The 17,445-nt window shown below is 42.5% G+C and overlaps 1 long non-coding RNA gene across 1 annotated transcript in view; it reads left to right on the top strand.

The window, feature by feature from the left end:
- LOC137632629 (uncharacterized) overlaps window positions 1-17,445 on the top strand; it is a 29,949-nt gene that overhangs the window by 8,974 nt on the left and 3,530 nt on the right. Inside the window, exons 3-4 of the long non-coding RNA XR_011042066.1 lie at window positions 304-449; window positions 10,557-10,647. This is a non-coding gene — a long non-coding RNA (uncharacterized lncRNA). The remainder of the gene's footprint in view (window positions 1-303; window positions 450-10,556; window positions 10,648-17,445) is intronic.

The raw sequence follows: 17,445 nt of genomic DNA, 5'->3' as shown, positions 1-17,445 counted from the left end.
TTCGTAATAAATGGTTATAGGTCTTATTTATAAAAAATATATATATACTGTATATATATATATATATATATATATATATTTATATATATATATATATATTTATATATATGTATATATATATATATATAAATATATATATATATATATATATATATATATATATATTATATATATATATATATATATATATTTATATATATATATAGAAGCTATTTAAGGCACCTTACATATGGAATAATCACACACTGTGAGGCAAAGTAAACAGTTAAGGAAACTATTTATATAGCAGTATAACTTTTGCAGAAGTGCTGCGATGGCCTCCCGTTTGGAGCAAGCTGCAAAACGAAGTATTCTAACGGTTCTAGAACCCCCGTAAATGGACTTCACGGCAGTACCCTGCCCCTCAACTGGAATTCTCACAACTGGACTCCTCCACAACAAGCAATAAGGTAAATCAGAAATTGGTGAATTTTAGGGATCTGATATTTTATGATCTTTTCTCAGTTTGCTGTAAAAAGTCATACTTATAGGCTCATTTATGGGGATATTTTTGTGTATTTTTTCATGGTAGAAGCATTTATTTGCAATATAAAATGGGACAATTTTTTCAGAAATTATTGGATTTTCACTAAACTTAAAAATCATATATTGTAACTGTAGCTGCTCAATGATGACCAAAATCATTGTAAAGAATTATAAATTTAGTTAGAATTCTCTTAACTAGTATATTTTAAATGGTTTAAATGATTACATATACTGTACTCAACGCAGCGAGAAATTACGGATAGGGGTTCACCTGGTATTAAAGGGATTCCCCCACTTCAACCCTGCTCCATTTCTTTAACATCTTTCTCTGTTTTTATATAAATTGGTGTATTTCCGAATTTGTATCCGAAATTATTCTAACTTGAGGTCAACACTACCAGAGGTAAAATTCAAGACTTGTTTTCTGTATAAAGGTTACCCCTCATCCTTAACATGATATATGAGCGACCCCTCCCCCATGCTTTTGCGCCAGATGTTACCGTTACACACATGATGAATCAAAAACGTATAAGGAACTATAGATAGAAGAGAACTCAGTTTTAATGGCTATGAGAATGAGATTTTATAGCAATAAGAAGTGTAAGGTCAGAGAACCAGTGTAAAGGAAATGTGTAATGAATTGAGGGAAGGGAAGGTTTGCCTTCCGAAAGTGAGCGTAGTATGTGATGGTTTGTAGGGGGGTAGTGGATGGGTTGCTGTGCTGTGGACATGGAGGCCCAAAGGTAGTGAGTAACAGCTCAAGTGAATGATGTCTAGGTGAAAGAGGCAAAAGTCTAGAGTGGCCTGAAGCGATAAAAAAGAACACAGTCTATAATTAATTGAAAAAAGTGAACCATGTGGCTGGATGGTTGGAATTGAGTGAACGAAGGGTAAGGTTAATGAGGGAGATGGTTAATGCAACCAGGCGACGTCATATATCGACAGAAGTTCAGGTTAGGTGATGTTAATAAAAATGTGGTTTAGAATAAGAAACTTCTGTATGTATAGTGAAAAATATTGAAGTAAAAGGGAGTAAGGAATAAGAAAGGCGAATGAGGATATGAATGAAAAGCATAATTGTAAATGATATTAAATTAGTATGAAATTAGTTCTAAAAACAATGTTAATTTATGAAATATATATAGAAATTAAACTGTTTATTCAAGTGCCGTGTGTGGACGAGATCTTGGCGAGGGGTAGATGGAGATGGATTGATCATCCTCTTTGCACTCCCCAAGCGAGTTTAGTTCAACCATTCAATTGGGCTTCACTAGGCACTAGGAGAGTTGAAAGAACCAGACCTACAAGGCTGAAGTGTAGGAATGGAAAAATGTAGATTTAAAAGCTCAGTATAGAGACGACTGGCAAAAACTAACCAAGGCCATTTGCGTCAATAGGCAAGGGATGAGATGATGATGAATGAGCTAGTGTTAGAAGGAATAAACACAAAATTGGTGATAAATCAAATAGGGAGAATGAGAGTGAGTAAGGGGTAGCTATAGGAGTGTGAGCTGGTGATCTGTGGAGACATGGCACAGTGGTGGAATCCATTTAAAACCAGGTGTCCTCCCCTATTGGCCATTTCTCGCTGTTTGGAGTTATAATGAGATAATATGTAGCATTGAAAAATATGTAGTTCATATACTGTGCTCATTTATTCAGGAAATTAAAAATTACAAATGAGACTACTTGTAAATATAATTTTGCTTCATCTCCACATTCATAGTAGATTTATATAAATTGCCTAATTTGCATTTATATGTTTATTGGATATTGGCTGCTATTTGGACCTAGGCAGATGACCCTATACAGGGATGTTCGGCAAAAATGAAAAATCAAACTTTTACATATTCTACATTTGGGTCACTTAATCAACATTTAAAGAGTATTTTGATTGTGGATGTTGTGAAAGACTTTGTTATAGGATAATTACAAAGCGTCAAAGGAAATAAAGCAAGGGTTGTAGGAGTTCATGACCAGAATATTTTGACATAAGGTGGCTGTTACAGCTTAGTATCCTTGCGGGCTATGTCATGGAGGGATCTTTTGTCATTGAAATACATTGGTATTTTTGGGCTTGAGCTATGTCGTCCTGATGGAATCTTCCTATAGACAGCCTTCTAAGGGATATTTGCCTACAGTGATACTCCCAGAGAATTGACCATAGGTCTCCAGAATTCTAACTCCTGGCGCGAGTATCCTTAAAATTTTCCTTAAGGATATCCCATAATATCAGGGGACGTATATCTTGATATTACACATGGCAATCTTCACCCCGAATAGAGTTTTCGCTCTAAGGGGGAAGAGTGGCGAAATCGATGGGTAGCCGTTATCAAGGTTATCCTTCCTCCCCTACTATTACAGGGCCCAAAATGGTGGCTCATTCCTATTTCAGTGTTCTAGATCGCTTTTTTTGAGGATTTAACATGCATTCTCCAGCATCTTCTGCCTCTGGAAAGTTGAGTATTTAATCTTTACTGTGTATAATTTTTAGCTCCCTTCTCACAGTAAAATTAGCATAAATTTAATGTTTATCGGAGCATAGCCTTTCACCGGAGGCGCCAATTTGGACGCTGTAGTTTGTCACGCATGCTTTATTTAGTCAGCAGAACAACATTCCAGGTATTTAGCTTTAATGAATTATAGCTATTTAGGCATAATTATGCTAGTGAAGATAAGATCATGCACGTAATTTTCCTCTTTCTTAAATGTGTCGATCGTATACGTTACGTCACGGTGATATAGGTACCTGAAATCTTGCCCTGCGCTAGGCTAACCTAGCTTACGCGCTTTAGTATACTTTCATACATTATCCCCGTTTACCCTCGCGTATCGTTTTATCAATTCAACAGGAGATAGTACATCTTCTAGAAATAATTATTTAATTCAATACTCGTCTCTTTCGGAGATTTAAGGGTGAACCCTTCCTTCCCTCTGAGTGCCGCCATTAGGCGACAACCCTATCTTGGTCTTGCCATAGAGTAGTACACTCCGGCTTGACTAGGCTAGTGTTTTTCTGTCTTCCCCCTTACCGGTGAGTATCCCAGCTTGGTTTACGACAGTAACTCAGAGTATCCAGTCTTTATGCTGAGTGAGAAGTCACTCCCCTGCTGGCTTACAGTTGTAAACATAGGAGGCCTAGCTTCCCTAGTCCGCATCCGAAGTGGTAGTACAATGCCGTCACCTTCTCCCTTGCGGTCTAGAAGTCAAGTCTTGTTTTGGCAAGGCCATGGGCTGAAGGATCGAGATTCTTCTGCGGCCCAGGACGGCACCGATATTGAAACAAGGTTTCTGATTGTGTCTGGAAGTGGCCGGCAATCCTGCCGCCTTCTCCCGACACAACATACAAGACCCTTTCCCTGCCTCCCTCTGTCCTTTAGTGATAGCCTAGTCATCGCATGATTTTTGGCCGGAGTCCTACAGTCTCCCCGCCTGCCGGGTAGAATATGGCGCCAGCCGGGCTCCTACGTAGGCGGCTTAATAGCCGCTCTGACCTTCTCCTACAGACGCAAGGCTCCGGGAAAGGTGGTGCCGGCCATGACGGCTGCCGGTGGGAGACCCTTTGTGAGTGTTCTTCAGTCCTCCCTTGGACTGCCATCCACATCCCTGAAACCAGCAGTAGCCGGCAGCAGATCTTGTGGCTGGATGGAAGCTAGAATAATTCATTCCCCTCTTCTATTTGAACCCTCGTTCCGGATGAAGACAGTAGGAATAATACCTACACCCTTATTTATTGTACTAAACTACATTGATAAGGTAGCCCTTCTCTCCATGCTTTCTCTCTCTGTCGGCTAGTGCCGTCAGTTACTAACCTAGCCAGCAGTATGCCGGCTAGACCGGTGCCACCAGTTACTAGCCTATCCGGTAACATGCCGGCTGAACTGCAGTATATGTTTATACAGAAGCCAGTTTTTCTGCAGTATAGTACATACTGCAGACAGAAAACTATAGTATATATTATACAGTAGTTTATGTTTTCCAACATACCTTGTGTATCCTTTCACAGTCTATTGTTGAGACCAATCTTATGTTGAAGTGAAGTATTCCTTCAATACACTGATGAAAGTCATCAGATTATATTTACCCCACAATATTAAATACTTTATTAAAGGGTCAGTGCTAGTATACACTAAATTTTAACTCTAGAAGTTAGAACCCTTCTCCTTTTATTTTCCTTTAATAAGGAAATTCTAATATTAATATTAGGGGAGGTCACAGCAATCTGCTGGACAGGAGACACAAGTATGTGTCTTTCCTATTTCCTTTCTAGCTTACTATCCGAAGCTATAATGGTTAAGATACCAAAAAAATCATTTAATGCATGACACTTTTTTTAGCAAGTGTGATAAATTACCGCATACTCATTTCAATTTCCTTTCTTTACAGGAGGAGCAGAAAGTGAAGTGAGGTGATGTACTGTAACCACAAGAGTAGGAACTTTTTTGGTCACACTATGTGCAGGTCTCATGCCGCCTGCGTTATTACTACCGAAACCTTGTGGTATTCGGACCCGAAGAACTGCAACGTCTGCTCGGCCTTGGTTGGCGAGGGTTTCGGCGACTCTAAGTCAGCGGAGTCGAGTGACGCAGCACGCGAGAAGCTTCGTAAATGGGTACGAGAGTTCCAAAAGAACTCAGGGACCATACCTTCCCAATGACAGGATGCATAGCTTGCTGTTCCCGAAAGCTACAACTGATGCGGTCGTGCCCTGGGCTTCCCTGCGTCCAAATTGCAGTTGAGGCTGAAGTCAGCGAAGCAATGCAAGGCATGGACATGCACCAGGAAGAAAGGATGTCTGAAGTGTCCATGGACACGGAGAAGAATCTCCTTCAGGACGATCCTGTGGAAGAGTCTACTCTTCCACCCAGAGGAGATGAAGACAACGATTCGTCAGAAGTGGAGGAGCCCCTTCTGCCTGTGCCGGCAGCAGAGCCAATACCGTCTACGTCTTTGGCTCCTACCCCTCCATTGGACGCAATGATCAAGCAGTTTTGGCCCACATTACCGCCCTAATAGAGAATCTACGCAAGGAAAGCGTAGAAAGGGAAGCGAAGATAACGAAAAAGCTTCGTGAAGCTACTCGGACCGCCGCCTCCCGAGGGTCTTACAAGCAACCCAGAGTACAAGACCTGCTGTCCTGCGCGAGACCATCTCGGAGAAGTTGGGAGCCATCCCCTTGGACGACATTCAGTTCTGGCCAAACTTCAGTGCCTACCCGGAGTGCTTCATCTGGCTGAAGCACGAACCAGCGTCAAAAGAGACGGAACCAAAGGAGGTCATGGTATTCAACCACGACAAAGCACAGGTTCTCTTGACGAGTAGCCTGAAGAAAATGGTTTATACCAACTCACGAGTTTCTGCACTGAGCAAGAAACGCCCTACTTTTCTTGGTCCTTCTTCGAGAGCCTTCCCCTTTACGTCGAAGGCTTTTCAGACCGTTGCCGAGGCGGTCAAGGCAGGCAAATCATGCTCCACAATAGAGGAGTGTAGCGCTCTCTTTGGCCCTGCCCAAGGATGAGAAGGAATGGAAGGAGGTCCATCTAACCTTCTCAGTAGGAAAACTGGATGCAGATATCGCCGGACAGCAGTTCAGCGAGAACCTCCCAAAGCTATCGGACTTTCTCTTGCGAAGGGAGCAAGAGACAAAAGAGAGGCTAGCCACTTCTCTTTCCCTCCAGAACTGCATAGAAATGTGTGCAGGCTACAATAGCACCCCAGATATGCTCACGGTCCTGGCCAAGATGCACGTGGCCACCCTCGTAAAGGACCTGTACGCCTTCATGAAGGCCAGAAGAGCCTGTAGGGAGTTTGTGTTTGCTGCTGCGACGGTGAAACACAAACCCAGGAACCTGATTTCTTCCAGTATCTGGGGGTAAGGACCTCTTCCCAAAAGAAGTGGTCCAAGAGGTAGTTGAAAAAGCAGCCATGGAGAATAGGAACTTTCTCCAAAAGTGGGGCATCTCCTCAAAGAGGAAATCTTCCCTGGATTCTGGTCCCCAAGCAGAAGACAAAGAAGCCAAGACTACCTTCTCGGCCTACTCAGCAACATCCCACGGTCACCATGACCGCGATGCCCCAAGTGGTCGGTCAGCCACAGACCACCTTCTAAGTGGTGCCTCAACAGCTGGTTGCCCAGTCACCAGCTTTCAACCCAGGGTTTGAGAGGCACACTACTACCTTTCACCTGAAAGGAAGAGGTTCTCGATGGGGCTCCTCAAGACATCCCTCACGAGGCAGGGGAGGACGCGGTCAGGGTGGTAAACCCTCCGGACCGCATAAGGAATGAGATGCTACAGGCAGGAGGGCGACTCCATCACTTTCGGGATCGTTGGACCTTCGATCCCTGGCCTCACAGCCTAATAAAAAATGGACTAGTATGGAAAGGAACAGATTTCCACCTTCATTTCCTCAATTCTTCCAACTCTCCACCCCCCTTACTGGAAGAATATAGCCTACCTTAGAACTCTTGAACAAAAATGTTATAAGGAAAGCAAAGTCCATCAAATTCCAGGGAAGGCTGTTTTGTGTTCCCAAGAAGGACTCATACAAACTCAGTCATTCTGGACTTGTCGCCACTCAACAAATTCAACGAGAACAAGAAGTTCAGGATGTTAACCCTTCAACACATCAGGACTCTGTTACCGAAAGGGGTGTACACACTCAATAAACCTGGCAGATGCTTACTGGCACCTTCTAGTCAGCCGCCCCCTCTCCTCCTACCTAGGATTCAAGCTACAGAAGACAAAGTATGTCTTCAGAGCCATGCCCTTCGTACTAAACATACCCCCAAGGATCTTCACGAAACTTGTGGACGCAGTCGTGCAACAACTACGCCTAGAAGGTGTTCAGGTAGCAGTGTACCTGGACGACTGGCTGGTGTGGGCAGCATCCAAGACTGCTTGTCTGCAGGCATCCAAGAAAGTGATCCAGTTCCTGGAACATCTGGGATTCAATATCAACTTCAAGAAGTCTCTCCTCTCTCCAGCTCAGGAGTTACAATGGCTGGGAATCCATTGGAACTTGAAGTCACACCGCCTATCCATTCCACCAAGGAAAAGGAGAGAGATCGCGGTTTCTGTCAGACTACTGAAATCCGACAGGATCTCAAGATGCCAACAGGAAAGAGTACTGGGCTCTCTCCAGTTTGCAGCAGTAACAGACCCAGTGCTAAGAGCACTGTTGAAAGATACGTCGGGAATCTGGGGAAGATACGCATCAAACACTCGAAGAGATCTACAAAGACCAGTAACAACCTTACTACGATCACTTCTCAAGCCATGGTCGAATCGTGAGCCTAACGAGGACTGTTCCCTTACAACCACCTCCCCCACTGGTGACCATCCACACGGATGCCTCGACGGAAGGATGGGGAGGTCACTCCCATCACAGGGAATCCCAAGGGACCTGGTCATCCCTGTTCAAGACCTTTCACATCAATATTCTGGAGGCCATGGCAGTCCTCTTGACGCTGAAGACACTATCCCCTTACAGATCAGCCCACATCAGGCTGGTCTTGGACAGCGAAGTGATAGCAAGATGTCTGAACCGACAAGGCTCGAGATCGCCCCACATCAACCATGTGATGGTAGCCATCTTTTATTTAGCGATAAAGAGGAGATGGCACTTATCGGGTGTTCACCTACAAGGGTTACGCAATGTGACGGCGGACGCTCTATCCAGGCTAAAGCCGATAGTCAGAATGGTCCTTAGACACACACTCATTCTCCATCTTGGAAAAAGTCCCAGAACTGCAGATTGACCTCTTCGTGACGAGCGATAACAAGAAACTACCTTGATATGTAGCCCCTTATGAGGACCCTCTAGCAGAGGCGACGGATGCCATTTCCCTCATTTGGAACAGATGGACCCGGATCTACCTGTTCCCTCCAACGAATCTCCTGCTGAAGGTCCTCAACAAGCTGAGATCCTTCAAGGGAACTGCAGCAGTAGTGGCCCCCATGGGGCCCAAGAGCAATTGGTTCCCTCTGGTGATGGAACTGAAACTGAGGCTGGTCCCTCTACCGAACCCAGATCTATCCCAATTGGTTCAGAAGTCGACTTGTCTTTGCTTCATCACAGAGAACCCAAAACCTTCATCATGATTTTCTCGCCTTGGCAGTGAAGAAAAGATTTGGGATCTTGAAAGGCAGTATAGACTTCCTAGAAGAATACAAGTCAAAGTCAACCAGAAGACAATACGAATCGTCTTGGAAAAAGTGGGTTGCTTTCATAAAAGCAAAAAGGTCGAAAGTTATCTCAATAGACTTCTGCCTGTCCTTCTTCATCCACCTTCACGAGCAAGGCTTGGCTGCCACCGTGAAAAGGTGTTGACACCTTCCAGTGCAATACCCTTTTATTGAGTGTCACCCTGGTGACACTAGGACTGTTCTTTTTAGGTGCAGAATTATACCAATGACACTAGTCCCATGTGTACACTTGTACACAGTGTTGATAGTTATCCAACATTTACAGTAAAATTATCTTAATTTTTCAACTGATTGTTAGTGGCCTCTAATCCTCTCTTCCCTTTCAGGTAGAAAACATTGTCTGTAATATGTTGAATGTATAATTCCTTTACAAATTACATTAATAAAATCGTAAACATGTAATTGCGTCTTATTTTGCCCCACATGTACAGTAGTTAAAATAAACTTAGCCAGAGTCCTTTTACTTATTTTTCTAAGTAAAATTCATACTTAAGGTATTTATTCATATGAACAAAAAGATCTGATTGTTACTTATATTTGTTCCTACACGAATACAAAACTTGCACTTCTATCGTCAAGAAAGACATTTCCCTGCAGGGGGCAGGAAGCCCTAACATTGTTCCATGATTAGTGGTAATGACGTATAACAGTATCGTCATATATTTCAGAGGTCTGGATGACCATATAGAAGCTGACCCAAGGTTGAGGCACTTATACAAACCCACAGATACAGTACTTTCAAGTAATTCTCTGGTAAGCTTTCATCAGGACGACATGGCTTGAGCCCAAAAAACCGATTTTGAAGCAAAGCGAAAAATCTGTTTTTGGGTGAGATGGCCATGTCGTCCTGATGGGCCCACCCTCCTTTTCTAAAGAAAAGGATTGTAATAATCCCCTCCCGAAACTACTATATCTGTAGCACCGTGCTCAATGCTACAAGGAATGAGCCACCATTTTGGGCCCTGTAATAGTAGAGGAGGAAGGGTAACCTTGATAACTGCTCCCCTTCGATTTCGCCACTCTTCCCCCCTCAGAGCAAAAACTCTTTGGGGTGAAGATTGCAGTGTGTTGTATCAAGATATACGTCCCCTGATATTATGCGATATCCTTAATGAAAATTTTAAGGAAACTCAAGCCAGGAGTTAGAATTCTTGAGACCAATGGTCAATTCTCTAGGAGTATCACTGTAGGCAAATATCCCTTAGAAAGCTGTCTATAGGAAGCTTCCATCAGGACGACGTGGCCATCTCACCCAAAAATAGATTTTTCGCTTTGCTTCAAAATGGGTTTATTCCTGGCATTCCATGCATCTTTTTTTTTTTTTTTCCTCTCTCTGGTATATTCAGCAATAACTATGCCTTAGAAATGGTGCTAAAGGAGCATTTCACTGGGCGACACAGGTCCCTTGCCCAGAAATAGATTTTTCCTTTGTCAAAATCTCTTTTTTACTGGTAAATGATATAATCTTGCTTTCCAATATTTCTTTACGTCTTGAGCTTTATAGTAAATCTAGAGGAGTATTGGGGATTTAAAATGAACATGGTGGAATTGGAGTAACTTTGGTGATAAGTGATCATTGCATTTGGCCTAGCTACCTATTCACATGTCATATTTTGTCATTTTTGTATAGGAGGTGCTGCATTCAACTTGATTACAATATTATGCATAATTAATTGGGCAATGTCTGTGGAAGAATGGACACACTTTTTGTGGTATTGTTTTATCATTATCATCAACCTTCAAATTTTCCAATCAATAATCTAGGTCTAATATCTGCTAAGAATAGAGATTTTCAAGTTAATCATGATTTTTTTTTTTTCACAGGTATGCTCGTTGTGAATTTATAAGGTAAATCCACCAAGACAATGTGAAGTAATAGTGATTGGATATTTTGCAAAACCCCCCAGAATGAATGGTAAGGAAATAAGTGCTGTAATCTTGATATAGTCAAAGAATAAGCAACATGTGTTCATAGTTTTTCTTATTAAATAATGTGTTGACAAATACATTAAAATTTAATTCACTGATTTAGTTCTTGGTAAAATGGAAAGTTCAAATTATATCTTGAATGACTTTGTACATCGAAGGATTTCATTGATTTAGGAGAAATTAATTTGATCTCCAATATTTTGGCCAGTTGTTGGTTTTCTCAAAAATATTACCAAACAAAAATTATTGACGGCCAACTGTCGTGTAGTGAAGCTAGAAAACTTTATTTTTACTGTACTTTTATGATTTTCGGTTCTTATTTGCAAATTTTGAATAGTAAAGGAAAAAACCATTTTTCTATTAAAGGTCTCTATCACAAAATTCATTGTAATTTTAGGTCATTTCATAGAGGGTTGTCAGCAAGGAACATTGCAAGCTATTTGCATGCAAATGAAATTAAATGATCCCTAGAGTAGTTAATTGTTACAACTATTTGATACATAATGCAAATTTAACAAAATGTGTTCAAAATGTCTTTTACTTTGATATTATGTAAAGTTGCGTTAGTGTTTGTTGAACTCTTGCAGACCTGAACCCTTAAAAGTAAGAGATGACATTCTGGGATATTTTTTCCAGAGTATAATTAGCTTATTTATCTATAGTGTATGTCTTTAGTAAAAATACCTTTTCTGGGTCGACCTGTGACGGCCGGCGAAAAAGTCCTTCTTTGTACTTTTTCTGATATAAATCTTCCAAATATACCAGAGAAAATTAAAAGCATGGAATGCAGAGGTTACAACCCTCGCGCGAGCACCTTGTTGGTGTCGTATATCTAACAAGGGCGTTTGTAAAACACTATTCACAGGCTGTCTTCTATTTAGATAATCCCTTCATCAAAGGGGGAGGCCCGTGACAGGCCCTAGAGAATACAGTTGGGTTACCCTACCGACACCCACCACTCGCGCTCACTAGGTCATCCTTCTGTTTTGGACTTGCCAGCAAAGTTGATAAGTGTTTTGCCCAGTGTTTTTCGAAGTGATTGTCGTTAATTCAACATGACTGACGTTGATACTTCACCCTTACCAATGTTAAGTACCATAGTTTGTTTTGGCAGCTTTTGACAGTACCGGGCATTTGTTCTGTTTCCAATATGGTGGTTTTTAGTTTTGGAAGCGATTGTCGTGCCGAGGTATCGGCAGCCATTTTGGGTTATGTTCGCTTCGGTAAATATTCTAGTTAATTTTGCCCATCTGGTACTCTGTCATCAAGGTTATATCACTTACGTTTTATGGCCTTTTAGTGTTATCATTAATTTTTACTATGGTATTTATTTGCTTGCAAGTCCAATTTGGACCTACGAAGAATAGCGAATTAAAGTTTAGCGATTTAGTCTGTTAGTTTGTACTCGCCTCAGAGGCTTCGATTTAGACTATATCCTTGTTTTTTTGTTACGTTGTCGTTATTCTTCGTTCTTGGTTATTACTAAGAAAAGCAATCAATTTTATTATGTTCTTGTTTTATTGTATGATGTTAGTTTTTTATTATGTAACCTTGAGAGCGAAAACAGAGACTGCTCGTTCCCTGTTCTACAGATATGAGTTATCCCTTCTCTCGTTTTCTTTGTTAGCTCGAGTAAGAGAGGTGAATTTCCCGTTCTCCGTTTTTATACGATCACGAGTTATTCAAGCCTCCTCTTAGTATCAGAGTTGATGATAGTACGTTTAATATTATAAACGTTTTTATTGATGTGGTTACTGTTAATATAGCTAACACTATTAATAGGTACGTTAGTGTATGAGTCATTAATTGGGGTCGTTTTATACCGACACCCTTAGCTCCGGAGTTATGCTTAGCTCCGCCTTGAGTTATGCTCCGCTATATGGATACTCATTGGGTGAGAACTAGTTAACGTTCAGGAGCAGATATTTGGAGTGCAACGGTGAAATCCGGCACTCGGACTCCGGCTGAAGCCTTTTACACACGAACCTTTGTCATGTTTGATCATAATTACACCGTTACGGCCGGCTTCACGGGAGATAACACAATCATTCATTGAGGTTAATGTTATCGTACCGGGAACGGTCACGATATCACGGTGACGGGCCTTTGCTACCGGATCTCCGGTACAAACAGAGATCAAGCAGACGGCCAGAACCGGAGTTAACAATGTGATACCGATGAAGACTACACAGTTTCATTATTACGGTCCCTTTTTCATCGAATCTCCGGCTTCACTGGAGATAACACAAACATTCAGTATTAGAGAATGTTATCGTACCGCTGAGGATCACGTTTTCACGATGACGGACCTTTGTCACTAGTTCTCCGTTACAAACAGAGATCAATCAGACGATCAGAATCAGGGTATGAACCCCTTTTTCATAAATAATCACAATATCGTTATTACGATCCTTTTCATCGAATCTCCGGCTTAACCGGATATCGTACAGGCGATCAGCATTGAGGTTAATATTAGTTTTCCTCTGGTGTTCACGTTGTCACTATGACGGACCTTTGTACCGGGGATTGTTACCGGAGCTCCGGTACAGACAGAGATCACTCAGACCACGGGTGGCCAATCTCTTGTTTTGCTGTAAAGGAAAGGATTTAACATGAATACAAAGTAAACTGTACTTACTTTAATGACACTTTGAATTTGCGTTGGTAATATTCATTAGTTATTCTTGAAAGTCCAAATAAAAATATATGAACATAACTATGCCTATATTTATGCATATATTTAATTCTAACTATGTATAAATATGGATAAATATCCATACAACATCGTGTTCAAATAGAAATAAATTGATTATGCCTATATTTATGCATTTTCAATTCTAACTATGCCTAAATATGAATAAATATCCATACAACATAGTGTTCAAATAGAAATAAATTGATTGTGCCTATATTTGTGCATATTCAATTCTAACTATACCTAAATATGAATAAATATTCATACAACATCGTGTTCAAATAGAAATAAATTGATTATGCCTATATTTATGCATATTCAATTCTAACTATGCCTAAATATGAATAAATATCCATACAATCTAGTGTTCAAATAGAAATAAGTTTCCACTCAGTACTGGGAACCAAACGTTGGCCCCTTCTAATGAAGGGCCGGGTCGAGACTAACCATGCCATGAGAGGCTATCTACTGTTCCTTGAAACTCTGGTCAGTGAACAGATGAATCAATAGAATACTAATAGCCAGTAAATAATGTTAGACCCGGTTCTGAACGTCTGAGTCAGGGGTGGCCAACCTGTGGCGGATGCGCCAACAGTGTCACATTTCATGAATACAAGTGTCGAACTATACCCCAAAAGATAGTACATTAAATGATTTTTCTTTAAAATTGATTTTTAGAGTTATACAGCTGATCCCAGCCTGTGAATAGGATCACTAACCAAAGTTCAAGGAACATCCAGACTTATGTCCCCTTTCTTTTACAGAAGGTTCGCCTACATGGTTCCCGTCAGGATGATGATGAATCTCTCTGGCCTGCAAGAGAGGCTCTCCGCCCTTGGTTATCAAGGTTGGGAAGAAATGCTCCATCTAGAGGTCCCTATCTCCTCAGAGTGTCCTCTCTAAGGTTGGACGACGACCCCATGGACGGGCAGGTAGGTGGGGATGAATTTTGAGCCTTCAGCTTTGCAATTACCTACGTCACCGACCTAGGACCCTTAATGGATCCTGATGTTCATGTTACCCTGCATAAACCGTGACTGCTAAAAGCAACACATTCTAGGGAAAACCAAGGGGCTATGACGGAGCTCAAAAGTATGGTAGTGAGTCGGATCCGTTCAGGAACTCAGAAGTTTCCCCCTACAGCCCCAGGCATATCGAAGTAACCTCCTTCGATAAAAACAACGCATAGAGATTTGCCTTACATGTTCCATATATAGATGGTACCATAAATCTGGATGGCATAGACGTCCTCCCTCTGGGGGACCTAGAATTTACTCCCAGGTACTAGAATTCCCGTTCAACGGATTCATTCGATTGAAAGAGATTGCCTTGGTTAGGTTAGACAAGGTACCGAAGGTAACAGTATTATTTCCTAAAGGGCAGGCCCGATCTGTCTGGACCAGGATGTTGTCAGTCTGGGGGGTACGATAATTCCAAGATCTGCCCTTCCAATTCGACCTACACGTTTGATGGTCTGATCGGGTTAGTTGTGGGAAATACGTTCTGTCTGAGGCCTCTATCAGACAGGAATCGATAGTCGGTTACCCACTCGTCATCACAGCCTCCCTCTGATTCGACGTCTATGCATCCAAATCCCCCTCATCAGGTGGTCTACCTCACTGATTCCCCAGGTACACAGCCCAACCCCGTTGGGATGTTTTACCTGCATACAGCCCTAGATCCGAACCCTCAGGCTCCTCTCGTGGACACCAGAGAGGAAGCTACAGGAGTAGAAGACAGTCTCGCCATCGAGACGGACCTAGAAAAAATGGGGCTCGGAGAAGGAAAGTACCTAGATTCACCCCCTCACAACGCGGTGGTCCTGGTAGGGGGTAGACTTTACCACTTTCGAGACCATTGGACCTTCGGTCTGTGGGCTCATAGCATAATCTCTAAAGGTTTGAGGTGAAAATGGCCACAAGGTCCTCCTCCTCCACCAGTGACCTTCTCCCAGAAATCCACTCCCATCCTGGAAGAGTACACCACAGGGTTACTCAAGAAGAAGCAATCAAACGGGATCGATCACTGAAGTTCCAAAGCCACCTGTTCACAATTCCGAAGAAAGGCTTGGCGGCATTGAGAGTGGACCTGGACTTGTCAAGCTAAACTCTTACATTCTCTGCGACAAGTTCCGGATGTTGACTATCTCTCAGGTACGGACCTTACTTCCCCGTAGGACCGTCACCACCTCTGTCGATCTTACCGACGACTATTATCTTGCGCCTTTAGCTCGAAACTTCTCTTCTTATCTGGGTTTCCGCCTAAGCAGGAAAGCCTTTGTGTTCAAGACATGCCCTTTGGCCTCAACATTGATCCCAGGATATTCACGAAACTAGGAGAGAGAGTGTTAGAACAACTCAGGAACCAAGAGATACAGATCATTGCTTATCTGGCCGGTTGGCTCATTTGGGCCCGGCCGGTCATAGAAGGCAACAGAGCTACGAAGGAATTATTCCAATTTCTCGACAACCTGTGATTTCGGGTCAATCTCCAAAAAATCTCGCCTGCAACCATCAGTCCGCTTAGAATGGTTAGCCATTCAGTGAGACCTTTCGAAGCACACGTTGTCTCTCCCTTCCAAAAGGTAAGAGGAATAGTTTCCAAGATCAAAAAATTTTCTCAAACACAAACAGGTGTCCGAAGAGCCTTAGAAAGTATCCTCGGACTTTTCCAATTCACTTCAGTAACAGATCTAATAAAAGCCAAACTCAAAGACATCAATCGAGTTTGGAGAAAGAGAGCTACAGTACCTATAAGAGACATGGTCTCGAAGATCCCCTCTGTCTTGAAAATGAGACTACGCCCATGGTGCGAACCGAAGGACCTCTCCAAATCGGTTCCTCTACAATTCCCACCTCCACAAGTGACATTCCATACAGCCGCGTCTCTAAGTGGATGGGGGGGATTACTCCGAACATCAGATCTTTCAGGTTCTTGGTCACTCCATGAAACTGTCCCATATCATTGTTCTCAAAGCCATGGCAGTGTTCTTGACCCTGAAGAGAGACTCTCCTCCGAGGTCGACCCACATCAGAGTAGTGTCAGACAGCACAGACGCAGTACACTACGTCAACAGGGGAGGATCCAAGTCACCCAACCTGAATCAGATCCTGGTCACTATCTTCGCCTGGGCAACAGAAGAGAACTGGTTCCTGTCAGCACCTCACCTAGCGGGAGGCCAGAATGTGAGAGCGGACTCACTATCCAGGACGGATCCACTGGAGTCAGAATGGTCTCTAGACATAATTTCATTCCGGTGGATACTCAGGCTCGTTCCAGGCCTCCAGGTAGATCTATTCGCAACTCAGATGAATCACTAACTTCCTTGTTATGTGACCCCAACCCTGGACCCTCGGGCTTATGCCATGGACGCATTACCCCGGGATTGGAACCATTAGAAGAAGATTTCCCTATCTCCCCCAGGGAATCTTCTAAAAACTTTTACACAAACTACGCTCCTTCCTGGGCGCAGTGGCTTTAGTACCACCTCACTGGCCAAGAACAGTTGGTTTCCTCTCCTCCTCGAGTTGAAACTCAGTCCCATCCGGATCCCGTTCCTCAAACTGACCCGAGTATCCAAACTCACTGTGTCAGATTACTCAAGGATAGCCAAAACTCTAACTTTGTGGACTACAGGAAGTTGGCAGCTCGTAGAGATGCGAACATTGAACTGGAAACGATCTCTTCATCGAATGGGACAAAAAGGGACTCGACAATTCGCCAATATGATTCGGCCGTTAACAACTAGTAGGTCCCCTAAGAGTGCAGACCATACTCGTATGTCCCCGCATTTAGCCATCTCTTTCTTGAGGTTCCTATTTGACAAAGGCCTAACAGTTAGCACTTTAACCACCATCAAGTCAGCTTTGAAGAAGATCTACCTTGTTGGGTTCAACATTAACCTAGCTGATTCCTATTTCTCATCAACCCCAAAAACATGTGCTAGGCTTCGACCTTCGGTTCGGCCACAAAAGGACTCTTGGTCTCTGAACGGTGTTCTCAAACTTGCGATGGACACGGACAATGAATCCTGCTCTTATATCACTCTTCTTAGGAAGACTTTATTTCTAACGGCTATGGCCTCAGGTG

The sequence above is a fragment of the Palaemon carinicauda genome, chromosome 41 (genome assembly GCF_036898095.1).
Source record: "Palaemon carinicauda isolate YSFRI2023 chromosome 41, ASM3689809v2, whole genome shotgun sequence".
In the NCBI taxonomy this organism is placed as follows: domain Eukaryota; kingdom Metazoa; phylum Arthropoda; class Malacostraca; order Decapoda; family Palaemonidae; genus Palaemon; species Palaemon carinicauda.
Note: the sequence above shows the minus strand (reverse complement) of the source record. Positions and strands in the feature narration are given on the sequence as shown.